Source organism: Monodelphis domestica, chromosome 2 (genome assembly GCF_027887165.1).
Source record: "Monodelphis domestica isolate mMonDom1 chromosome 2, mMonDom1.pri, whole genome shotgun sequence".
In the NCBI taxonomy this organism is placed as follows: domain Eukaryota; kingdom Metazoa; phylum Chordata; class Mammalia; order Didelphimorphia; family Didelphidae; genus Monodelphis; species Monodelphis domestica.
Genome location: NC_077228.1, coordinates 204981732 through 205005117, shown reverse-complemented (window position 1 = coordinate 205005117; position 23386 = coordinate 204981732). Strand labels below are relative to the sequence as shown.

At 40.0% G+C, this 23386-nt stretch overlaps 1 long non-coding RNA gene across 1 annotated transcript; it reads left to right on the top strand.

The window, feature by feature from the left end:
* Positions 1-4447: 4447 nt before the first annotated feature.
* LOC130457237 (uncharacterized) lies at positions 4448-17449 on the top strand. The gene is made up of 3 exons (XR_008916392.1): positions 4448-4673; positions 11488-11580; positions 15915-17449. It is a non-coding gene; the product is annotated as an uncharacterized LOC130457237 (long non-coding RNA).
* Positions 17450-23386: the final 5937 nt, after the last annotated feature.

Below are 23386 nucleotides of genomic sequence, written 5' to 3'. Positions count from 1 at the left end.
GGCTTTCCACAACCCCTCCAATATGAATTACTCCTATTTTTTGTCATCTTTGCCAAATTGCAGGGCGTAGGGTAAGAACTCAGGATTGTTTTGATTTTTGTTTCTCTTATTAGTGGTAATTTGGAGGATTTTAAAATCTGGTTAATAGTTTATCATTCTTTTGAGAATTCTTTGTTCACTATTTATCTTTTGGGGAATGGCCATTGGTCATCTATGGATGTGTGTATATATATGTACCTATATATATTTATGTATATATATATATATATATGATTCTATTTTTAAATTTTGTATCTTTGTACTTTTGTCTATTGGAGATTTTGCTAAATCTCTAATAAAATGTACTAAGAACAGAGCTTTTTAGTACTAGAAGTGACCTTAGAGATCCTCTAATACAACCTGTTCTTGGCCAATAATCCTTGTCATCAACAAAGGGCTGTGAAAGGAAACCTACAGCCTCTGAAAGCAGCCAGTCATCCCTCTGGACATCTCTAACTGTTAGTAAGACTTTGTAGACATCAGACCTAAATCTACCTGTCAAAAACTTCTACCAACTCTAAGTTCTCGTGGAATAACTTGGTCTGTCTTCTAGAGCCAAATAGAATGTGATAGCCCTGTTATCAAGACCTGGAACAGAGCTATCTATCTTGACCCTCCAGCCAGGGAGAATCATTTGGGATTATTTCATCAGAGTTGTTGGTTTAGAGTCTCTTATTCCTCTTCACCCACTTTCAAGTTAGAAGATCATCCTTTCATTTTTTCTATAGTGTTTCTATATATTTTTCTATAGTTTTTCCATAGTGTTGAGTCTTTTTTTTTTACCACACCTAACTTTGAGCTATCACAAACTCTAACATAATATGATTTCTTTCTTGCAAAGTTTTAAATGTTTGCAAGGCCACAGGGATGTATTTGAGGCTAGAAGATGTATAAAATAAGTGATATTAGTAGTAAGAAAGGGAAGTGGGATTTAGAGGTGATATTTGAAGGAGAGAGGAGTGGGAGGAGTTAGGAGAAGGCAGAGGACCAAGGAGGTGATAAATCCTAGGACAGATGGAAGAAGGGAGTACTCCTCCAGTTAGAAGGAGAAATTCTGTCAGCTTCCAAGGAAAATTCAGATAGTTTAATTAAATAAGCATTACATGTATTAGCTATGTCAAATTGCTTAGCATCTCTGGGAAGAGGGATGCGAGGGAGGGAGAGAGGGAATTTAGAACTCAAAATGTGAGAAAACAAATTTAAAAATTCTTCTATATGTAGTTGAAAAAAATAAAAACTAAAATTAAAATAAATTAAATTAAATAAACATTTATTAAGTGCTTATTGTGTGCTATATATTGGGGCAAAAATAAAATTTTAAATTGTCCCTTCATTCAAGGAACTTACATTTTGCTCAAGAGAGATACATCAGTTAAAAATTAAAAATAAATACAATATGATTGTAGGAGGGAGCATATAGTAAGTTCTTCTCTAAAACTTATCTCAAGGGCAGTTTGGTGGCTTAATAGGTAGAGACCCAGACTTGATATCAGGAGGAGCTGAGTTCAAATCTAACCTCAGACACTTCCTAGCTGTGTGACTCTAGGAAAGTCTAGTATTTGTCAGACTTTGCCTCTCTTTCTTCTGCCTTAGAATTGTTATTGATTATAAGATAAAAGGTAAAGGGTAAAAAAATTTTTTTGAAATATTAATTCTTTCCAACACAGCTGACATATATTAGGGAATAATTTTAACATTACCTGATTATCAGGTTAGGGTTTTTTTTTTTATTTTAGATTTCACCCAAATAGCAAGAATATAGAAAATAGCACCAATTCAAGTTTTTCAAGATAAAGTGCCCAAATAGGTATTGTCTGTCTGTGGAAGTGCAGCAGGAGCTATGGGTAAAGGTGGGTTGATCTGCCCCTTCACTCCATCCTCCCCCTCCCTTTTGCCACATCCATGTGTCCTGTTGGAAACCCAGACACCAGCCAGAGGCCCAAGACATTTTCTACTCTTGATGTATTTTCTGACCTCTTAAAAAGTATAAATATAGTGTAGATGTATAAATGTAAAAATGTGGGGCATCTAGATGACTCAGGGAGTTGAGAGCCAGGCCTAGAGAATTCATTAAATGAATGCTAAAATAATAGCAGTGATACCCCAAGATGTAAGAATTATTCTCTTGCAAATAATGTTCTATAGAATTCTAGGCAAAATTTTTTGAAGAGGTTTTATACATAATTTATACATAATTGCCCTGAGAAAGAAAATTGCCCATGGTCTAGATGTTTTCTGATTTCAAAAATGTATTTACTTTATTTGTTGAATGTCTCTTCTCCAGAAGGGCCCTCAAATAAATATTATTTTGTTTTGTTTCATTTAAAAACAAATATCAGCAACATGTAACTGAAAACTGATTGGCTATAGGAAGAAACCATCAAGGACAATTTAAAAGTTATGACCCTAGGTGACAGGAAGGATATTGGTGTCCTCAACAGAAATCAGCAAGTTTGGAAGAGGATGGGTTTGTGGGTAAATATAATGCTTGGGGAGCTTGGGGAGGCTAGGTGGCATAGTGAATCTCTAGAGCTCCAGGTCTGGTGGGCTCTGGTATATGTTTGTGATGGAATACTATTGTGCTAAAAGGAATAATAAAGTGGAGGAATTCCATGTTAACTGGAACAACCTCCAGGAAGTGATACAGAGTGAAAGGAGCAGAACCAGGAAAACATTGTACACAGAGAGGGATACATTATGGCAAAATCAAATGTAATGGACTTTCGCCATTAGTAGCAATGCAGTGATCCAGGATACTCCTGAGGAATTTACAAGAAAGAACACCATCCACATCCAGAGAAAGAACAGTGGGAGCAGAAACACAGAAGAAAAACAACTGCTTGATCACATGGGTTGATGGGACTATGATTGGGGATGTAGACTCTAAACCTAATGCAAATATTAATAATATGGAAATAGGTTCTGATCAAGAACACATGTAACACTCAGTGGAATTGCACATTGACTACAGGAAGGGGGAGGGGGAGGGGAGGGAGGGAAAGAATACGATTCTTGTAACCAAGGAATAATGTTCTAAATTGACTAAATAAAATTTTCTAAAAAAAAAAAAATCTGGCCTCAGAACCTTCCTAGCTGTGTGACCCTGGGCAAGTCACACTACCCCAATTGCCTAACTCTTGCTGCTCTTCTGTCTTAGAACTGATACTAGGACAGACAATAAGGATTTAGGAGAAAAAAAACACAAATACATAATGATCTGTTTCACTCTTGTTGAGTTTGAGAAGCTAATGGGAAGATATCCAGAGGGAGATGGCTTGTTGGCAGTTGTCTAGGTGGGATGAACAAAGACTATAAACTTCTTACTGTCAAGGGCCATCTTATTTTTGTCTTTTTGCCCAAAGTACTCTTAACAAGTATTTAATAGATCTTTATTGAATTTTCAAAGATTACATGTTTGATCCCTAGGCAGAGCAATTAGGTTCCTATTCAATACTTTTTTAAAAAAGCACTTGCAATATATACTTCCTAGGCCAGAAGGAAAGGAGAGAAAACAAAGATCACCTATAAGAGTGTGACTCAGTGTACAGAGTACCAGGCCTGGAGATGGGAGTTCAAATCTGCCCTTAGACACTTCCTAGCTGTGTGACCCTATGCAAGTCACTTAACTCCCATTGCCTAACCCTTAATGAGCTTCTGCTTTAGGACCAATATTTAGAATGGATTCTAAGACAGAAGGTAAAGGTTTGAGGGGGGAGAGTATCATATATACATTTTTTCCCTCCAGAGAGCCAGTTGTTAAATAATTTACTAGCATACCACTGGAAGGAACCACTGAGTCTGAAACTTTAGGGTTAAAGGAGCCAATAGGACATTGGACCATAAACTATAGACCATTAGAGTTGGGAAGACCAAAAGAACATAGAATGTTGGGGCCAGAAGGACCTCGTACTAGAGACCATCTAGTTCAAGCCCTCTGTTTTACAGAGGGAAGCTCAGAAAGGTAAAAGGATTTTCCTCATGTTACTCAGTGTTGGTGGCAAAGCTGGGACTTGAACCCAGTCATCTTACTCCTTTCATAATTCCAGCCTCAGAAGTTTGGGTTGTTTTTTTTTTTTAAGTCCTTACTTTCCATCTTAGAATCAATACTGTGTATTGGTCCCATGCAGAAGAGCAGTCACAGCTAGGCAATGGGGGTGAAGTGATTTGCCCAGGGTCACACAGCTGGGAAGTGTCTGAGGTCAGATTTGAACCTACCATGGTCCCCAGGACCTGGCTGGCCATCCACGGAGCCCCTCAGCTGCCGCCCCCCCAGCCTCAAAAGTTTTAAGACCATTTGTGGCCCCAACACAGATGGGAACATCCCGAGCCCCCTGCTCTAAAGGCTAGCCCAGAGCACCGTCCTCTGTTGCTGGGGAGGGGGGGAGGGCTGGAACTCCCGTACCTCTGACGACACACTAGCCAGGCGTGATGGTAAATGTCAATCCTGCGGTCTGGGTTATTTATACCCACAATGCTCTGGGAAGTGAAACTTCTTCAGAGCCCAGTTGTTGAGGGTTTAGTTTCAGACTCAGGCCACAGAGACGGGCTCCGGGCTCAACCTGAAAGACTATGAAATAAGCAAAGGGGATGTGGGAAGGAGGGAGAGGAGCAGCTCAGAGCCATTGCTCGTGCAGGTGAGAAAGCAGCCAGAGCCCGCTGTGGGGATTCCCAGGTCAGAAAAGAGCTAGAGATTCACACGAACTCTAATACTTTCTTTTTTTTTCTTTTCTTTTTTAACCTTTGCCTTCTGTCTTAGAATCAATTATGTGTATTGGCTCCAAGGCAGAAGAGTGATCAGGGCTAGGCAATGGGGGTGAAGTGACTTGCCCAGGGTCACACAGCTAGGAAGTATCTGAAGCCAGATTTGAACCCAGCAACTATTTTCATTTGACAGATGAAAAAACTGAGACCTCCAGAAGATTGTTACTTACCTAAGGTCACATAGCTAAGTAAATAAGTGTTTCAGGTGAGATCTGAACCCAAGGCATTTTTGACTAAAGTCTAGTTCTCTGTTCACTACAAGGGATATTTCAGCAGGGTCTGTAAACTTGGATGGAAAAATATAGCAGATAGATAGATAGATAGAAAGAGTTAAATTAATGTATTCTACATATAGCTAAATCTCAATTAGAGGCCACTTATTGGCTAATAAAGAAGAATGCTGGATTTAGAAACAGACAGCCTTGGTTAAAATTTCATTTCCTGAACTATATATATTTTTTTCATTAAATTCTAATTAAAATTTAACATTTCCTTGAATTATCAAAAAAAAATGTTCTAAAAAATAGGATTTTCTAAACTGCCAAACGGATCTCTGACATAAAAAAGATTAAGATTCCCTGAAAATATGTTGTCATTCTAGGCTGAAAGACATGCTTTCTCATTTGGTCTTTGCATCTACTTGCCATATAATGTTGGGCAAGTCTCTTCCTTCCATAGGCTTCAGTTGGACTAGATGAGCCAAAGATCTCTTCTTGCTCTCACCTTCTAGACTTCTATAGTTTATGAGTTCTAAATAATCTAGAATGGTAGTTAGGAACCCTCTAAAAATGGGCAAAATCTCTTCTGCACTTCAGCCTTTCTCTTCTGATAACATCTACTCCAGGACTATTTAGTTCATTTAATGAGAACACAGGTGAAGGAGGGCTAGGACATGGATTTCACTCCAGATGGGTTACTTTATTCTACAGAGTAAAAAGTGGCCTTTTCTAATCATAAAGATTGGGTCCCTAAACCTGGTGAGATATCTCTCTCCCTCAAAATAGATGAGCCTTGCTATTTATTATAAATAATAAGGGCAGTTAGCTATGTAGCCCAGTGTATAGAGAGCCAAGCCTAGAGACAGAAGGTCCTGGGTTCAAATTTGGCTTCAGATGGTTGCTAGCTGTATGACCCTGGGCAAGTCACTTAACCCCAATTACCTAGCCCTTACCACTCTTCTGCCTTGGAATCAATACTAAATATAAATTCTAGGATAAGAAATAAGGTAAGAGTTTAAATAATAATGATAATAATAATGATGATGATGATGATAGGGCAGGTAGGTGGCTCAGGAGATAGAAAACTAGACCTAGAGTCAAGAGGACCTAAATTCAAATCTGGCCTCATATAATTCCTAGCTATGTGACCTTGGGCAAGTCACTTAACCCCAATTACCTAGCCCTTACCACTCTTCTGCCTTGGAATCAATACTAAATATAAATTCTAGGATAGAAGGTAAGAGTTTAAATAATGATGATGATGATGATGATGATGGGGCAGGTAGGTGGCTCAGGAGATAGAGAGCTAGACTTGGAGTCAAGAGGACCTAAGTTCAAATCTGGCCTCAGATAATTCCTAGCTATGTGACCCTGGGCAAGTCACTTAACTCCATTTGCCAAGCCCTTGCCCTTGTGTCTTAGAGTTGTTAACTCAGAACAAAAGTAAGAATAATAAAAAAAAAAAAGAGCAACATTACCATTGCTGTAACTAATAATATTAGCTTGAAACGAAATTGACAAAATTAATCATTATAATAATAGGCAACATGTATCTTCATAACAACTCTGTAATTAGATGATATTGGTACAGTTAAGGAAACTAAAGTTGAGAGAGTTTAAGTGCTTTTTCTAGAGTCTCAGACCCTGTAAGTATCTGAGATAGGATTTGAACTCAGATCTTCCTGGATCCAAGGAGCCACCTAACAATAATAATGAGGTAATTATTTCATTGATATAGGGAATTCCCATGTGAGGAGACTCCTACCTTCTACCTCCTCTTGTAACTTTTAGACTTGGAGAGTTGTCCAGGGTACTGAAAGGTACTTGTTGAAGTCACACAGCCAGTGTGTTTCATGCTGGTAGGGATTGTTCATTCATTGTGTTTGTATCTATAGTGCCTCACGCATGCTCGACGTGGAATAAATAGTTACTGATTGATTTCTTGATTTCATGAGTTATGGTAACCACCCAAAGTTTGTCACCTGGTAGTCAACATGTTGGTTCAAAGCCAACAGGGTTGGATTTGATAACAATCAGAGGATGGATCCAATGAATGACAGCCACCATCCTTGGAGGACTAGCATTCACTCCTTCATGAGGCCTGGATCCAAAGCATTTGGGGCTTGGTAGAAGCCGCTTCACTAGTATCATATTGGAGAATTCCATCTGAAACACTGGAGATAGACTTTGATGGGGCAATAATGACTCTGGCCAAAGAATAATGTGCTATACAAGTATTCCTTTGTTATTCTTTTTTTCCAAACCTTTATTTTCTGTCTTAGAATTAATACTAAATATTGGTTGTGTAAGAGTTAAAAACTGAAGAGTTGGACTAAATATATTTAAATGTGGTCACCAGAAATTATTACTCAAGTCAGAATGACTTTATAGCAATTTATTTATAAAATAGAGGGAAAGAGTGAAAGTAAGGAAATGAGAGAGAGTAGATAATTACTCTGGCCTGGTCCGAAGCAGGTAGGGCTTCAGAGGCCCCAGCAAAGGGGGTTCAGAGGTAAATTAAACAAAGGTTTTAGCCATGAGGCCTCCTCCAAAATGAGGGACCTCTCCAGAGGCTAGTACCTCCAGAAGAGCCAGGAAAGGGAGTCAGCCTTTTCACTCACCCATGTGGTAGTTCTAAGGAAAAATCAAAGAGCAGTCTGAAGTCTCCAACCCTAAGCTCTTTCAAGGCCAAGTTCCAAGGCAGAAGAGCTGGTCACAGGAAGTTGTTGCCACTTTTAAAGACCCATCCTTTTGTCACTTCCTGTGCCTTCCTTCCACTTTTATGTGTACCAACTGCAGCTATAGCTTTACCCAGTGGGCAGTCAGTTGATTCTGATTTGTCACTCACTATAGCACATGTGGGTCACAGACTTCCCCATATTTAAGGATAAGTGGGGTGTATATGCTTTTGGTGATTAAATCTAAAAAATGGATAAGGGAGAATTAATCCCATCTTCACAGTTCCAAGGCAGAAGAACGGTAAAGGCTAGGCAACTGGAATTAAGCAACTTGCCCAGGATCACATAGCCAAGAAATGTCTGAGGTCAGATTTGAAACCAGGATCTTCCATCTCTAGGCATGGTATTTTGTCCACTAAGCCTGCCTTTGTCATTCTTTTTTTCTTATTATTTTATTTTTTATTAATTATATATTTTATTCATTATATAAAATTATTATAATTATAGTTATCTCTTCCACATCACTACTTTCCCCATCATAGTTTCAATATATCACAGATCAGCATAAGAAATTAAATGGGAAAGGGCTTGAGGGGGTTCATAGAAGCTATAAGCAACACAGAAAGGCCAGCAGACAACAAAGAAACAGTTTAGAAATTCAGAAATGCATACTTAACTCAAAGTTTACAACAAGGTAGTATAAACATCACATAAAGGAAAAATAACAAGTTCAGACTTCTCTAGTACAAAGTTTTGAACAGATTTTCTAGATTGCAGTGGTGCTGTGCCCCAAACTCCTGCAATGTGGAAAAGATAACTTTATATTAGAATATTTTATGATTGTCATAATAATAAATGTTTTTAAATTAATAATTAGCTTCTTCCTTGGCAGACAGCTTTCCGGAGCACAGGTTTGACCCATGTCCTCTTTTCCCCAGAAACGATGAATGACTTTAGGTGGAGTGTGTCTATAGATCCAGATCTCTTCCCCTATCTTTTGGGTGATTTGCACTGACACTAGGAAGAATAATGATGGCTCCTACTTATGTGGTGCTCCTTTTCCAGTTGACAAAGCATTTTTCTTTCTATAGCTCTATGTAGTAAAGAGTGTTCATTTGTCTCTAAATACACTGAGGAATAAGCAAGATACAAGAGAATTGGATATTAGATTTGGAACTAGAAGAGACCTTAGAGGCTGTTGAGTTCAACCCTCTCATTTTACAGATGAGTAAACTGAGGCACAGAGTAGTTAAGTGGCCTGCCCAGCTATTGGCCTAGCTAGTAAGTGTCTGAGCCAAGACTTTAAGCTTTTCTTGATTCCAATTCCAGTGTTTAATCTACCAACTGGTATGCCGCCTCCCAACCATACTCCACCTAAAATTATTCATTACTTCAGAATGATCACAACATTGTTCAAAAAAACTTAGCCTAATACTATCTTTCAGATCAGTGCATTTATGGTTTTATTTTGGAGTTTTTGTTATATGAGTGTGCTCTCACAATAATGACCAATATGCAAGTATGTTTTGCATGATAATACATATATTAATTGTTTAATTTTATTTTTAATAGAACTTTTATTTACTCATTTATAATTAATTTATAAATTATATTTACTATTCAGTTTCAATATTAAAATTGTCTTTATAATTTAATTGTAATACAATATGAAGTATAATATAAATATTAATAATAAGTTATTATTTATATTAATACATGTATAAGATCAACCTGCTTATCATCTCTGAGTGGAGGGAAAGGAAGAGAGAGAAGAGGAAGAAGAAGGTTTTTAAAAACTCTTCCCTTCCATATTAGAATCAATACTATGTACTGGATCCAAGGTAGAATAGAGCGGTCAGGACTAGGCAATGGGGGTTAAGGGACTTGCCCAGGATCACATAGCTAGGAAGTGTCTGAGGCTAGATTTGAAACCAGGATCTCCCATCTTTAAGCCTGGCTCTCAATCCACTGAGGAAGGAATAGTTCTTTTTAAAATATATGTCTTTCCAACTGTTCTGGAAGGCAATTTGGAATTATGCCCAAAGGGCTTTAAAAGAATGCATGTCCTTTGATCCAGCAATACCACTACCAGGTTTGTTTCCCAAAGTGTTTTTTTTTTTAATGGAAAAGGACATGCTTGTACAAAAATATTTATAGCTGAGCTTTCTGTGGTGGGAAAATAATTAGAAAATGAAGGGGTGTCCCTTGATTGGGGAATGGCTGAACAAATTGTGGTATATGATGGTGATAGAACACTATTGTGCTATAAGAAATTATGAAATGGAGGATTTCTATATGAACTGATGAGTGAAATGAGCAGAACCAGGAGGACATTGTACACAGTAACTGACACATTGTAGGATGATCAAATGTAATAGACTCTGCTACTAGCAGCAATTCAATGATCCAGGACAATCCTGAGGGACTTCATGAGAAAGAATCCACATCAAGAGAAAACAGTGGGAGTAGAAACACAGAAGAAAACATATGATATCACTTAGTTTGATGAGTATAGGATGTGGGGGGTTTGCCTTAAAAGATTACTCTATTATAAAAATTAATAATATGGAAATATTATTCCCCCTCTGGGAGGGGGAAGGAAGAGGGGAGAAAGATAACATAAGACATGTAACCATAGAAAAAGTTTAAAAGAATTTTTTAAATAATAAATAAAATAAGCATCCCTTAGTTGATCTGAGGGGTGAGGACTACAGAAAATACTTTACCCTCTGTGTCCCCAACTAAATTATAAACTGTCCAAACATTCCCTGCATCAGTATCTTTGGTACAGCGGCTAGAATGCTGGGCCTGGAATCAGGAACACTCATCTTCATGAGTTCAAGTCCAGTCTGAGATATTTACTAGCTGTGTGACTGAGCAAGTCACTTGACTTTGCCTCAGTTCCCTCATCTGTACAATGAGTTGAAGAAGGAAATGGCAAACTGCTCCATTATCTTTGCCAAGAAGGCCCCCATGGGGTCACAAAGAATGAAACAACTCAACAACAACAAACAACATCCAGTCCAAAATCTAGTAGAAGATTCTGCATCCAGTAAGAAATGTTTATTGAAGGACTAAGTGAACAAGTAAAGCTCCAAATGTCAGGGTTGAAAGGATCTTCAGAGCTCATTTCACACCTGATAATCTTGTTTTATAAATGAAGAAATGGAGACAGAGTGATTTACCCAAATAGCAGAGTTTCCTGAATCTTTCATTTATTACCAGGCTTAGGTTGGAATCTGTCTCCAGGTTTTGCCTTATTTGTTTCCCTCTTCCTTTTCCCTTAACATCTCACTGCTTTAGGGGCAGCAAGGTGACGGCTCAAGGGATTTAGAACCATGCTTAGAGATGGGAGGTCTTGAGTTCAAATTTGACCTCAGATACTTCCTAGTTGTGTTACCCTGAGCAAGTCACTTAACCTCCACTGTCTAACCTTCACCACTCTTCTGCCTTGGAACCAATACAGTGTTGATTTTAAGATGGAAGGTAAGGATTTAAAAAAAGGAAAGAAAAGAAAAATCTCTCTGTTCTTGGATTTGTCTTATGGAGGCTGATAAGTAAGTCCACTCCACAGAGGGAACCTAAGCAGCTCACACTGAGCAGTGGGGGAAACCTCCTCTAGGTGGGTAAGAGTCCTAGGCGTTCAACCCCATGTGTTTCCAGCCACCTTGGACAGCACATCTATTCCAGTGCGTGCATTCCCTGAAGATTTCCCAGCTGTCAGTCATATGGAAAAAGGAAATCTTATGTGACTAGCCATATTACAAAAACTTTCTCCTCTTCTTTCCCAGGACAGTCATCTGAAAACACAATAAGAACCAAATGGAGACTTCTGGGCTGACTCAGGCACTTGAAAGAGGACAGGCGTTGCGTCATCAGTGCCTGTATGCTGTGTTTTGGGAAGGGTGGGGAGGGAGGCAAAGGATCATTTTGAGGAGAGATGGCCTTGGAAATGGGGGCCTTCGGGGGAGAACCTGAACCCTTTGTTCCACTCATTTCTGGTGCTTTGTCCTTTGGGGATCTTTTGCAAAGAAAATGTTAATGCCAAAGTGGGACAGTCAGCTAAGTAACAACATGTGTCGAACAGATCAAGGATGCAGAGCCCTTTTCTATGACCTGTAGGAGGGTGGGGATGCTGATGAAATAGATGTTCCCACCCCTGGCTGGCTTATAGGGAGAAAAGAAAAGAAACAAAAAAGGAAAGGAAAGAAAGGAGGAAAAGAAAAGGGAGGAAAAGAGAAAGGAAGAAAGAAAGGAGAGAGGGAGGTTTTTCAATTACATGTAGAAACATTTTCTAAACCCTTACTTCCTTCTTAGAATCAATACTGTGTATTGGTTCCAAGGCAAAAGAGCAGTAAGGGCTAGGCAATGGGGGTTAAGTGACTTGCCCAGGGTCACACAGCTAGGAAGTTTCTGAGGATAGATTTAAACCTAGGACCTCCCATCTCTAGGTCTGTCTCTCAATCCACTGAGCCACCCAGCTGCCCCTGAATTTAAACTTGATAGGACAAATGTAATGTAGAAAGTGCTCTAAGAGTAAGCCCACTCTCCCCAGAGACTAAAGTGGTATAGGGAAAAATTTCCCCATAGGTGTTGTGGGGAAATGTTTGTACTTTGCTATTGCTTATGTCTTTGAAATTAATATCCCTTTGTGAAAGCTAAATGATTAAATATAAATGGTGTATTAGTCATTGGCACTTAATAGTGGAGGTGGGGGCTAAAGTCAATAACAACAGAAAATCAATAAATGCATGGATGAAGCATCTATTAAGCACTCAGTATATGTAAAGCAATGTGTGGAGTGCTGAGGATATAAATAGAAAAGTAAGGCAGTCCCTATTCTAGTTGGGATTCAGTCATTTTTCAGCTGTATCCAATTCTTTATGACCCCATTTGGGATTTTCATGGCAATGATACTGGAAGAGTTTGTCATTTCCTTCTCTAGTTCATTTTACAGATAAGGAAACTGAGGAAAACCAGGGTAAGTGACTGGTCAAGGGTCACCAAGCTAGTAAGTGTCTGAAGCTAGATTTGAACTCAGGAAGATGTCTTCCTGACCCAAGGTCTGAGGTTCTATCCTCTAAGTATAAGGAAGAATTCAGCTGCCCGTCAGGAGGCAAATCCTATAACCCTTAAGATGCATCAGCAAAGGAGATCATAATGCATCTTTTAACATCAACGCTTCTGATCAAATCATGCCAGTTTCTAGTGTTGAACTATTTGATACTGCCAAGGATTTTGGCAACACGAACTTTCTTTTCTCAATCTTTAATAGATGTGACTGGGGCTCTTCCAGGAGCAGCTTCCAGGCTACATCTCCATAGAGGCAAATAATGGTTTCACTAACTGGCCTGGAAGAATTGCTACTGCAAAATTTCTTGGGTTTATATGCTGGGCCATCTTCTTCAGGGTCAAGAGAAGACGGTGGTTAACGTGACAGCAATGGTTTGACCCACCTAGCATATGATGCCTCCTGTGACTCCCTTCATGTTATAGGAGCTCCACTAGCTTGCCAGCCTTACAAGTGATGGTTGGTTGGCAGTTTGTAGGGATGGCTGGCTCTTCTCCACAGGAATTGCTACCCGGCAATGATGACCATGAGAGTTGGGCTGGAAGCAGGACTGGGAATCTGAGGATGGTGCTGCCACTCCAAGGAAAAGAAGAAATGCCTTAAACCCCTGTAAGGTACCCTAAAACCTTTAGGGGTAGCATGACTCTGGGAGGGTGAGACCACAGCATACACTTTATGTTTAGGGGAAAAAAAACCCCGAGTGATAATATATGTATGACCCAGTGGAATGACTTGTCAACTCTGGGGAAGAGCCGAGGGAGAGAACATGAATCATGGAACCATGGGAAAAATTTTTTTTTAAACCTTTATCTTCTGTCTTAGAATTGGTCCTAAATATTGGTTCTAAGGCAAAAGAGTGGTAAGGGCTAGGCACTTGGGATTAAGTGACTTGCCCAGGGTCACACAGCTAAGAAGGGTCTGAGGCCAGATTTGCAACCAGGCACTGGTACTCTATCCATCTCACCATCTAGCTGCCCCTACTCCCAACATTTCTATTGGAACCTGACTAGCATATTCCTTTTATCCCCCTCATTCTACTCATGATCCCGGCTGTCTAAGTGACCGGTCTACTCTAATATCTAGTTGGTATTGAACTGATTTTTCTCTTTCTCTTACCTCTCCAGCCTGCAGGAGAAAAATCTGAATTCCCCTGTGATTCTTGGTTTTTTTGGGACCTTGAGCTAAGATCCTTTCTTAAAGGTCACCAATGATCTTATTATCAGCCCAATGGGTCTTGAACCCATCTGCCTCATTTGACATGTGCTTGAACGTTTCCTCCCCTCTTTCCACCCCCTCTAATCACACCTCTGGTAACTCTTCATTATAGGTTGTCTCCGTTAGGTTTATGATGGTTGATTGAGCCATTTTATTAATGGTAGGAAGGGAATCAGGAAGACCCAGCGTGAATCCTGTCTCAGAAGTGGCTAGTTAGTTATGTGACCTTGTGTATATGGGGTGTTTGTGGAGGACAAGTACTTCTGTGAAATCTTGCCAAGCCCTTTTCAGGGCTCTTCATCCACCTTTGGTGTCCACGTGTCACCCAACTCTCACCTGTGGCTCCAAGAAGCTGTGGCACATCCCAGTGAAATTGTCTTCATAGAAGAGCTTAATCAGGTTGAGGTTGAAAGTAATCAACAGACCCCAAATTTATTGGGAAGTTGGGGAGGGGGTGTCTTCCCCAGTCATAGGAAGACTTCCCCTGGAAGAATGGACAGATGAGAATAATTGGTTCCATTGGCCATGAAGACAGCTGAAGTAGGTCTTGTGGGGAGCCCTGAGAGCTTGGTCAGCCATTGAAGATGTCACCATCATTCACTGCATCCCGGGCCATCGCCAGTCATCCTGTCTTTTGTCCTACCACTGGACTTGGATGATTCTGGGAGAAAGAGTGAGACTGATGACTTTGTGTAAGTAAATTAAATCCAATTTACAAGCAAATCAAAATATTGCCATGTGATGTCATTGGTCCTCTTTGAAAATAAGCCACCTAGCTGCATACACACACACTTTTTCTTTTTTTTTTTTTATCAAAGATTCTACATATGAGATAGGCATATGGATGAATTACTGTCTAGGTGTCTCAGAGGATGTCGAGAGCTAGGCCTGGCTCAAACCCAGCCTTAGATACTTCCTAGTTGTGTGACTCTGGGCAAGTCACTTAACCCCACTTGACTAGTCCTTAATACTCTCCTTCCTTGGAACTGGTACTTAGTATCAGTTCTAAAACAGGATGTTGATTTTTTTAAAGATAAAACTATAGTTTATGATATTTCCTATTGGAGGAATCTTCTTCCCTCTGAGAAATCATGAGAGTTGCCTCCTGAATTCCTTTAAAATTGAATCCTCTATTGACTTTGAATAATCACTCTTTTGCAAATATTAATGATATGGAAATGGGTTTTGAACAATGATACATGTACAACCCAGTGGAATTGCTCATTGGCTCTGGGAGGGGGAAGGGAAAAGGGGAGGGAAAGAACATGAATCATGTAACCATGGGAAGATATTCTAAATTAATTAATTAATAAAATATTAAAAATTAGAGAAATAAAAATGTATCCTCCAGGGGCAGCTATGTGGCTCAATGGATTGAGAGCCAGACCTGAAGATGGGAGGTCTTGGCTTCAAATCTGGCCTCAGACACTTCCTAACTGTGTGACCCTGGGCAAGTCACTTAACTCCCATTGCCTAGCTCTTACCACGATTCTGCCTTGGAATCAATACATATATTGATTCTAAGATGGAAGGTAAGAGTTTAAAAAATAAAATAAAATTGTATCCTCCAACAAAGAATTGTTCTTTATGTGGTACTTGGTCATTTCCAGACAATTATCTCAATCTCATCTTCATATGCGTGTGCTTTTACTCCTTGTTGGTGTTATCTAGAAATGCCTCATGTGGCATTTCCACTGTCGTTTTCAGTTTTCTTTCATGTCCTCCTCCATGAGATGGTAGCCTCCTCGAAGGCAGGGACCATGTTTTTATTTGCATCTGAAGCCCTAACCACTACTAAGCACAATGCCCGTCACATAATAGATTTTTAGTAAATGCTTATTGATTAATGGGTTGTTCCTGATGAGATTCAATCACTACAAAAATGCCGATCAGCATGTTCCATTTCTGATCCATTTGTTTTCTTTCTTCCAGTCCTGGGTCTTAGCTTCCGACACCCTCCGACACCAGATTCCTATGGTGAAGATTCTCAAGACTGGGATTGCAGATTGGGAACCAGAAGGGGCCTTTGAAGCGCTCTGGGTGGCTTTTCTAATGAACTCACTTCCAATGTATTCAGTTGACTCATCTGCTAACAAAGCGAGGCTCCCAATGGCACTCAAGATTTAGAACGCTGGTTCAGAGCAGAACTGAGCAGTAAATCAACACAGAGGAATCACAGCTGCCTGCCTGGGGAGAACACTTTCACTCCACTTCCTCCCAAAGGGGTTTGGGTCTTGACCCCCTCCAGACACTCATGACTCCAGCACAGGAAATCTGGGCAAAGTTCTCTGGAGCCAGAGAGAGTGGACTCCACTTCAGTGAAACTTCCCATCTGCATCATTGGCTACATTTCCAACTATTCTCTTTTAGAAGCTGCTAAAAGGATTGTAGACTTCAGGCGGGAAGGGATCTTAGAGGACATCATGTCTCATCCCCTGATTTTATAGAGGGGGAAACTGAGGCATGAAGAAATTGATCACACAGCAAGTCGGTGTCAGAGATGGGATTTGAACCCAAGTTTTGCTGACTTCAAATCCAGTGCCCTAACCACCATGCCACACAAGTCTCAGTCACTCCTTCGACCATCCTCATTACCTCCAGGGACCAGTTTGTGGCTGTGCATATAACTTTTATTTTCCTTCCGTTGTAGTGTATATTTAAGAGTTGAGAACTGGAGTATAGTGAGCAGAATTATTCGGTCATTCATTTTCCTGGACACATACCCTATTACTGACTCATCGCCTAGATTTTGTTTAGCTGTTTTAGTAACGTCTGACTCTTTGTGGCTCCGTTTGGAAGTTTTCTTGGCAAAGACACTATAATGATTTCCATTTTCTTCTCTAAGTCATTTGATAGATGAGGAAACTAAAACAAACAGAGTTGAATGACTTGCCCAAGGTTACACAGTTAATAACTATCTGAGACTAGATTTGAACTCAGGTCTTCCTGATTCCAAGTCCCATGCTTTATCCACTGTGTCATCCACTCAGCTCCCCTATGGACAGATAGATATCCAAAATAAATGAACTAACTAAAAAACAAAAACCCCAAACCAAACCTTTCTTTGTTCTCGGAAGCAGTAACAAAACACTTTATAATTATTTCAGCTTTTTAGCTCCAAGTCCAAACCAGAAATATCATTCTGTGACTCTAGGCAAGACACTTAACCTCACACTATCTCAATATCACCCAAAGTAAAATAGGGATAATAAAAGCATCTACCTTCCAGGGCTTTTATGAGGATCAAAGGAGAATATTTGTAATGCATTTAACATAACACCTGGCACATCAGGCTGGTTGTTGTTCAGTTGTGTCAGATTCTTTGCAACCCCATTTGGGGGTTTTGTTGTCAATTGGTTCTAAGGCAGAAGGGCAGTAAGGGCTAGGCAATGGGGGTTATGTGATTTGCCCAGAGTCACACAGCGAGGAAGTGTCTGAGGCCAGATTTAAACCTAGAACCTCCTGTCTCTAGGCCTGGCTCTCAAGCCACTGAGCCACCCAGTTGCCCCCAATTTGGGGTTTTCTTGGCAAAGATACTAGAGTGGTTTACCATTTCCTTCTCCAGCTCATTTTTACAGATGAGGAAACTGAGGCAGAGTTAGGTGAGTTGCTCAGCCACAGAGTTAATAAGTGTCTGGGGCCAGATTTGAACTCATGAAGATGAGTCATCCTGACTCCAGACCTGACACTCTATCCACTGCACCACCCAGCTGCCCACCTGGCAAATAGTAGGTGCTTAATAAAGGTTTGTTCCTTTCCTTGCTTTCTGCCACACATCTATAAATAATCTGATTTAGATCATGAGCTCTTTTGTGGATAATGTCCTCTTCCACCATTCTTCCTTCTTTCCCAAAGTGATCATCCATCTTTCTCCTCTGTGGGCTGTACTAGCAAGCTTGCGCTCTAAACCCTCAGGGGTAGAGTTCCTCCACTTGGCAAAGAGATCAAGTGTCTGCCGGCTGAAGTGGTTTCTAGGTTTTTCCAGCCTTGTTGTGGCAACAGTCCTGAATTGCAGCAACTTTTCTCCAACAGTCCCTTTTAGTCCATTCTGAATTTTTCACAGTTGACAGCTTGTTTAAACAGGTGGGGCAGGAGCTGCAGCGCCTTCCCCTCATTTCTCCTCTTTCTTCTGTCTCACTGTTGACTTTAGCCTCTTCTTGGACCAGCCAAGGATCTGCCGGCACACAGACAGATGCTTTCAAAATGACTGTTAAGTCTGGAACCAGTCGCTTCCTGTCTGATAAGATATAAATGATTTGATTTTATTTTTTAACCTTGCACGATACCCTCTCTGTGTAGACCCTGCTGACTCTTTAAAAAAAAAAAACAAAACAAAATCGTCAGAACATACAGGTGTGAGCTTTTGGGGTAATTTGCTCTCCTTTGATCACTTTTATTCCTTGATCTTGAATCATATTTTCCAGCATGATTTTCCCCTGGGCTCACTCTGTGTTAAAAGTGCTAGTGTCTGACATTCAGTATAAAGCGACACATTGGTTGAATTTAGACAATCATGTCAAAACATTCATAGATCCTCTCTATTTTATTCTCTACAATAACCATTGGGTACATAAACTTTAAATGTCTTAACGCAGAAAGGACAGTAAGGCATAATGGGCAAAGTGACAGCCTTGGGTTCAGGAAGAACCCAGTTCAAGTTGTCTTGACATTTACCCTATTTTTTCTTTTCTTCCCTTTTTATTCTCTTTTTTTACATAAAACTATTTTTAAATTTTTATTGAATTTTATTTTTTGCCAATTACATGTAGAAACAACTTTTGACAATTGTGTTCTGACATTTGCCATTCAGATTCTCTCCTTCCTTCCCTTCCCACTCCTCCTCCAAGCAGTAAATAATCTGATAAAAGTTATATTGGGGTGGGGGGTGGGGAGCTATCAGTGGATCAAGAGTCAGGCCTAGAGACAGGAGCTCCTGGGTTCAAATTTGGCAAGTCACTTAACGCCCATTGCATGAATCCTTTGGAATTGTCTTGAATCTTTGCCTCGCTGAGATACACCACCATTCATGGTTGATCATCATATAATATTGTTATTGTGTACAATGTTCTCCTATAGAATACCATTTTTTTAACCCTTACCTTCCATCTTGGAATTAATACTATGTATTGGTTCTAAGACAGAAGAAGAATAAGAGCTATGAAGAGTCCTGAGGCCAGATTTGAACTCTTAAAGATGAGTCTTCCTGACTCCAGTCCCAGCTCCCTCTTTGCTGTGCCACCTAGTTATGGTTATATAACTGTTCTCAAGTTGCTTATAATCTGTTGCATGAGATAAGTACACACACACACACACACATACACACACACACACACACACATACACACTGCTCAAGTGTATTAAGTGTATAAGAGAATCCTTTCCAAACAGGTACTAGGAGACTGCAGAGGAAGGAGAAACCATGCCTGTTTAGGGAGAAGGTGCACATGGGTTGAGATTTGTACTCTAAATGGCCTTTCAAATGTGTGAATAATTGGGTATGACTGGGTGACTCAGTGGATAAAGAATCAGATCCAGAGACAGGAGGTCTTAAGTTCAAATCTGGCCTCAGACACTTCCAAGATGTGTAACTCTGGACAAGTCACTTAACCCTCATTGCCCAGCCCTTACTGCTCTTTTTCTTTGGAACCAATACATAATATTGATTCTAAAATGGAAGACAGGGGTTTAAAAAATGTGTAAAAAATAAATTAAATATAGCTAATGGATGAGGCATGTCAATGTACAGAAAGATAATTTTTAAGCCTGAAAAACCTGAGTTCAAGTCCTACCTCTGACATACCCTGGACAAGTGCCTTAACCTCCACGTACTTTAAACGATTCTTTAAGATGATAACCTGAAGAAAGGGTGCTAAGCTATAGTGGTAGAAGGAACTTCTTTACCAGGGAGTTCCCTCTACCAGTGAAACCACAGGTCTAGTTCCTATCTCTATTCCCATCTCTATCCTCCTGAAAAGTCAAAGAAAATCTCTAAGCTTTTGCTTCTAGAGAATTTCTGGGATTCAAGGCAAGCACCCAAATCATACCCCAGGGCAAGCAGCACAATAGATATCCTGCAATCAGCTAGTCAAATCTGGCCTCAGCCACTTCCCAGCTGTGTGGCCCTGGGCAAGTCACTTGACCCCCATTGCCTAGCCCTTACCACTCTCTGCCTTGGAACTAATACACAGCATTGATTCCAAGATGGAAGGAAAGAGTTTAAAAAAGTAATCAAGTCAATCGAGCAAGTTAGGAGGAGAGAATTCTTAAACCCAGGGACACAAAAACCTGTCAGGGGCCCAAGAACCCTGCTTCCTGTAGATGTAAACCCAGAGGGACATCATCACTAACTAGCAAAGTCACCACCTTTGTGGGTAGGTGAGGACAGGAGTAGAGATAGATAAGATCAGGTAGTTCATCTGGAATGTGGACACAGTGGAGAAATAACCCAGCCATTGAGTAGTTTCCTATTTTAATGAATTATTGCTACTAACTAGGTTCCAAGTTCAGTACCTCTACCTGTTGCCCCTAATTCTGTTACCCCCAAGGAAAGTCTCACCTGCATTTCCCTAGTTAAACTGTGGCCATGTCTCAATCAGCAGCTTCTTGACATTCTCCTTTCCCTTGGCTTTCAGGATATTGAACTTGCAGGGTTTTCCTCCTATCCAAAACCCTCAATTCTTCTCCAGCTTTTCTTCTTCTCACACCTCAAATATAGGTAAATAGGTAAACACACTATCCTGTTCTTATGCCCTCTTTCTTGCTGATTTCATCCACCCCAATTTCTGCCGTTACCTCAAAGGGTCTGGCCAGTACTTTATCCAGATTCTCCCAAGCTCTAGACCACATTTCCACCCACCCACTAGACATTTCTATCTGGTTGTCTTGCCGGTAAATGAGCTCTTAAGCTGGGAACAAGATAAGATCTCAGCTGAAGGGGGAGAGGGGGAAGGGGGAAGGGGAGTAAGAGGAGAGAGAGAGAGAGAGAGAGAGAGAGAGAGAGAGAGAGAGAGAGAGAGAGAGAGAGAGGGAGGGAGGGAGGGAGGGAAGAAGGGTGGGAGAGGAAGAGAGAGAGAGAGAGGGAGAGAGGGAGAAAGAAACAGAGAGAGAGGAGAGAGAGAAAGAGAGAGAGAGAGAGAGAGAGAGAGAGAGAGAGAGAGAGAGAGAGAGAGAGAGAGAGGAGAGAGAGAGAGAGAGAGAGGAGAGAGAGAGAAAGAGAGAGAGAGGAGAGAGAGAGCAGAGAGAGAGAGAGAGAGAGAGAGAGAGAGAGAGAGAGAGAGAGAGAGAGAGAAGAGGGAGGGAAGAAGGAAAAAGAGAGAAAGAGAAAGGGAAGGAGAAAGAGAATCTCACCCATGAGATCCACTCTCAGAAGAGTTGCAAGTCCTAGAGGTCAAGTAACTTGGTAGGGTTGGCTTCCTATACAAGTTCATGGCTCTGAAGGTCCCAGTCTGCTCCTGGAAAGCTTCTCTCTTTTTCAACCACCTCCCTAGAGATGTTTTCTTGAAGTGTCTCTACGACCAACTGAAGTAAGCCCCTTGTGCAAGTATAGAGAATTAGACTCAGAGTTCTCACAGTCAGTCATGAATTATATCTCCCTCCACATATGTAGCATTACCACACAGGGCTGTCTTTTCGGAGGATTAGGGAAGGCTCTCTGGAGGAGGGTCAACATTTCAGTTGTCTTTAAAGGAAAGATGGAAACTAAACAGCCAAAGTAAGAGAGGGAAAACATTCCAGACAAAGGAACCAGTATGAGCAAAGGAACAGAAAGAATATTCTAATTTGATGGAAAGGCATGAGATGTAGAGTAGCATGAAATAAGGACGAAAACACATGATGGAATCAAATTCTGGAGGGTTTGAGTTCAATTCAATAAGTAATAGGAAACCATTAAAGATTTTTGACCAGAGAAGTGACATTGTGAAAGCAATATTAAGGATGGACAGAATCAGATAGAGACTCCCTATTGATTCTAGCATAAATCACCAACTTTTCAGTTTGACATTCAAAGCCTTTCACAGTCTGTCTCCAATCAGCCTTTCTAGGTTCATTTCAAATTGTTTCCCTTCATACACTTTACATTTCAGACAAGCTGATCTACTTACTGTTCCTCAAACATGGCATTCCATCTTCCTAGACATTCATGGACAGTGGAGAAGGCAGCCAGATGACTCAATAAATAGAGCACTGGGCCTGGAGTCAGGAACTTTGTTGTTTAATTTTTTTTCAGTTATGTCTGACTTTTTTGTAACCCCATTTTGGGGTTTCTTGGAGAGGTTTGTCAATTTCATTCTTTAGCTTATTTTACAGAAGAGGAAACCGAGGCAAACAAGATTAAGTGACCTACCCAGGATCACACAACTAGTGAGGGTTTGAAGCTGGATTTGGACTCATGAAGACGAGTCTTCCTAACTCCAGGCCTGGAATTTTTGCACCATCTAACTGAAGACCTGAGTTCAAATCAGTATCAATAAAGTCTGAGACTGTTTCCACACCTTTGGTATCTTCTCTTCCTTCAGATACCTTTTTTTAATGATTTATTCCTCAGTACTTAATAAGTCAAATGTTTCCTGGCTCTCCCTGAATTTTTGTGGTCTCCTTTTAGCAACAATTAACTGAGAATTACTCATCTTCCTTGTGAACTTATTGTAGGAGGCATCAATGTCATTTCTGTTGTCCATTTTCTACTTAAAATTTTTTAACAACTTGTCCAAGTCAGTATTAAAACATTTTAACTGCCCATCTCATCTTTTTCTCATTATTTTTCTCCTTGTTTTTTATTTTGTTTATAAATCCTAATCTTGGCCAGATAAGTTGATGATCAGATAAGTAAACAGGCAACTGACTCAAAATTAACTTCCACATCAATAACAATTTTTTGTATCTTTAATAAAATATATTTTGTTTTTAAGGCTTTATTTGGTGTTTACCATTCTAGCACCTAGAGATTCTTTTTTCAAAGAAAGTGTTCAAAGTTAAGTGATATGAGGCATTTGTACAAATTTATAAATCTTTGATCTTTTCTCATTTCTTTTTTCAGGAACTATACTTTTCTATATGTTTCTTCCCATCCCCACCTTTCCCATCTTTCCAATGAACTTATCAGAATATCTTTTGATTTGATTTAAAGGTTCCTATCAAGTATTTCTATCAAATTTATTTCTTTACCCACAGCAACTGATATTGGTGCACAAGCAGTAATCATTCTCCTGCTGTTTTGCAAATACTCACCATAGTACTGAAATATGTCATGACTAAATATCCCATGAAATAAGGTTTCTTGTAGCCTCTTGGTGTTATAAGAATGATATTAGAAAATAAGTATTGTTTTATTAGTTTAGAGATAAGAAGTAGAGAAGCTGGCTTGAGAAAGAATTGGAGTTTGAAGTAGAGCTGAGAGAGCATGT